The sequence below is a fragment of the Halyomorpha halys genome, unplaced genomic scaffold (assembly GCF_000696795.3).
Source record: "Halyomorpha halys isolate HHAL.00 unplaced genomic scaffold, Hhal_1.1 Scaffold3311.1, whole genome shotgun sequence".
In the NCBI taxonomy this organism is placed as follows: Eukaryota; Metazoa; Arthropoda; class Insecta; order Hemiptera; family Pentatomidae; genus Halyomorpha; species Halyomorpha halys.
The window spans coordinates 109,568-113,369 of record NW_027111766.1 but is presented as its reverse complement, the minus strand read 5'-3'; positions in this window follow the sequence as shown (position 1 = coordinate 113,369).

The window sequence follows — 3,802 nt, the reverse complement described above, 5'->3', positions numbered from 1 at the left end:
ATTGGGTCTATGGTGGCAGAAGCTTCCTGGGCAAGGACGAGAGCCCGTTTAGTACTGGCGCTGGAGGCGTAGATCCCTATGTCATTAGCGTAGGCTGCAACCACTGCTTCCTTATGTTCTATAGACACAATCGGCGCCTTGAAGATTACAATGAGCAACGGTCCCAGAACTGAGCCCTGAGGTACTCCGCAGGTGGTGGGGGCTGGAGGAGAGAGGTCTTCGCCAACTCGTACCACGAACGATCTGCCAGTAAGATAGCTTCTTAGCAGTCGGCAGAGGGTGGCAGAAAACCTGAATTTCTCCAGCCTATGGAGCAGGAGCGGGTGTGAGACACTCTCAAATGCCTGGCTGCAGTCCTGGTAAATGAAGGTCGTTGCTCGATTTCTCCTCATCTGCTCGTTGGTGAATGCCTGGAGCATTGCGAACTGATGATCACAGGAGACACCCCGCAAAAAGCCGGTCTGTTTTGGTGGTATGATGGCCTCAGCTAAGCAATGGTCCATGAGATGGTGGTGGACCAGCCTCTCAAAGATTTTTCTGATGTGTGGGAGGAGGCTGATCGGACGATAATGCTCCGGTAGGTCCCCTTTCTTTACCGGCTTAAGAAGTGGCATCACTATTGCTTGCTTCCAGGCTGTGGGGAAGTACGATAGGCGCAGGCAGGAGTTATAGATGTTCAGGAGAAACGCCTTACCTTTCCTTGGGAGAATCTTCGTCAGTACGTAAGGGATTCCATCACTGCCTGACGCCAGGACTTTCCAGTCCGCTTTTTGAAAGAGGTATTTACTCGCTGGAGGTCTTGTAGAAGTGCCTTACACATTTGAAGGCACTCCTCATATCCGCAACCCTGTTCCTCCAGTCCTTTCCGGTTATTTTCCCCCCTCTCCTTCTGACTCCTCCTTCTTTTTATTTCTGTTTTTGATTGGTTTTTCTGTGTTCAGAGGGGGCAGAAGGTCCAATGACCTTCGGCGAAAGTTGGTCTTTTTCCTACCTTTCATGTAATTAATTAAGGCGGCTTTCTTCTTTATGTATTTTCCCCGAGGTGTTTAAAGTGGCCACGTATAAGATAAGGGATGTTTATTTGTTTATCTCTGCCTACTCGGTCAATCGTCTCCAGGGGGTGCATACCCTCTGTTATCTATATATCTCTGTACATTACTTTAAATGTTTTGCCGATTGGGTCTCTGCCGACAAAGGCCCGGCGGCCCTTTGTTATGCCGACAAAAGAAATTACTTCAAGTTAAAAAATTCCAGCTGGATACAAGCCTCTCATACATACGGTGGATTGTGCAACGATTCCCTGAATTAACATTGACTGTCGAAAATAAGTTGTTATATTCTATAAACCAATTTAATCCCCTGTTAAGTACTATTTCCATATTTTTACATAAGCAGTATGTTAATGCGATTGGTACATGGCTAAAAGGAAGACTTGCTTTGTTTGGTTTTAGATTTGATACGACTATTGTATTCCAAATATCCGGATATCTACTACCGTTTGCATTGATATCATTGCCATCATACCAGTAATGGCAATTAATATCATTGATTCACATGAAGGGTGAGTTTTTTTAAGAAGTTCATTAGAAATATTAACAGGTCCTGCGGTTAGCTATTTGGGTAGTATCCAGTTTTTACAGCTGACCCCACTTATTCCTGTTGAACAGATCCGTTACTTAGGACTACATCTGGACAAACGACTGACATGGAATCCTTATGTAAGACTGAAAAGACAGGAAACTACTCATCGATTCCGACTATTACAACATTACATGACTATTATAAGGCCTATCTGGACTTACGCAGTTGAGCTATGGGCCTCCACTAAACCATCAAATTCCTCCCGAATCCGATCCTTACAGTCCAAAATCCTTAATGCCTACTTTGTCACAAATCAAGTCATCCATCAGGACCTCAATGTTCTCTATGTTGCGATTTGGCCAGAACCAGAAACCAATCCTTCCATGATAAACTTCCCAACCAACCTAACCAACTCGTTTCTAACCTGGCTTCTCATTCATTACCTAATAATGCTCCTAGGCTTCTTTTCAGACGCCTAGGAGCATTATTATGACCTTGAGATCTTCTCTAGAAATATTTTTGGAGTCCGATTCTAAAAATGTTTGCCTACAATTAGCTGTTTGTACAGAAGTAGATTGTTATTATTAGGGAATTTAATAAACTTCCTAAATGCAAGGTTCCGATTCTTGATGGCTTCTGCATAGTTCCTGTCCTACAAGGAAATGTTTTTTGTTTTATTTGTACAATTTTGTTTTATCTTTTGGATGGATTTTTAGACTTTTTGTATAAGGAGATTATTAAAAATGTCGATATTTAAGTTATTGGTTATAATATTTTGATTTTTTTTAATAAAGACAATTTTTAATTAATCCAAATCGGCATTCTTAGTCTACCACATCTTTGTCGTGTTTTGTCTATAGTTAGTGGCATCAGTAACTGAAATCAGAGAGGTTAATATAGGAGTACGGTCACTCAAATTGTAGTTATTAAGAGTTTTCCAATCTAGTTTAGTCACGATAGACACTGAGCTGGCTGTAATATCGATATAACTGAATGATCCTTATCTGAGACATAGTGAGTAGGGGACTCATCGTTGAGGACAATAAGGTGATACTGGTCAAGAACCTTAAGTACTAAGTGGCCAATGGAGGCCAACTTTTCAGTCGAATCTGAACCCCAACATGTGTTCCTGGCGTTAGTATCAGCAAACAATATTTTTGAATTTGGTAGTTGATTGATCAAATTACTTACTTCTCTTTGATTGATTATTTCTTCCGGGGGCAGGTATAAGAAGCAAATGTTTACTTTGGATGGACAATGGAGAGAAACAGCTACAGACAAAACAGCGAATGGGTTGTAAGATACTCGATTTCTTCGAGAAATAAAAAGAAATTATAGACATGTACATCCGATATAAACATAAACATATGCCGATATAAACATATAAACATATGCCCATCTATATAAACACTCCCAAATATATACAAAAATACAAACACACATATACAGAAAGGGGCGTAAAAGCTAGTATAAATATAGGGGAGACATGGGTCTGGGCTATGAAGATCGACCTAGTAACAATGTTACATTGTGGCTTTGGTCTCGCTGATGCCAAGGCAATGGGTAGATTAGGGGCTTAGTCTGGAATCGCCTTTGTTTGATAATCTGTGAAAATTGAATTTGAAAAATATATCTGTCTGTGTTCCTATTTATTGTGTTTTAAAACTTGTTATATCAGAGAATAGTGGTTGGAAATTTTGGGGGTTTTCTAATTTACATAGTTTTTGGCTTAGTTATGAGACATTTTTTTAAGTAAATTGAATGCTTTTAATTTATTTATTCGTGTAAATAGAGCAAGATCCATCTAAACTGTTGTTGTCCATTACAATACACACATTTAGGTTCTTTGGTGTACTTATCCGTATGTTTTTATTTGACACATCCGGAGGAAACGGTTTAAGTTTTGTGTATGATGAGATATGCTGAGGTATTGGTTTGTAAAATCTCAGAGGTTTTGGTGTTTTTATATTACTTTTGTATTTTTATATTAAGATATTCTATATTTATAAATTCGAGTGGGAATAGCATCAGAAAATTTACGACCTATAGATTTGTCATTTTTTCGTTACCGTTAGTTTTTATTTTTATTCCCAGAATATCATTATTAATTTTGACATTTAGTGCGGTTATAGTATCCTTTTTTTCGATGTATTGCGAATCATAGCAACTGATTACCCCCTCGTTCTGATTTAATGTTGGATGAGCATTTACAGATATATTG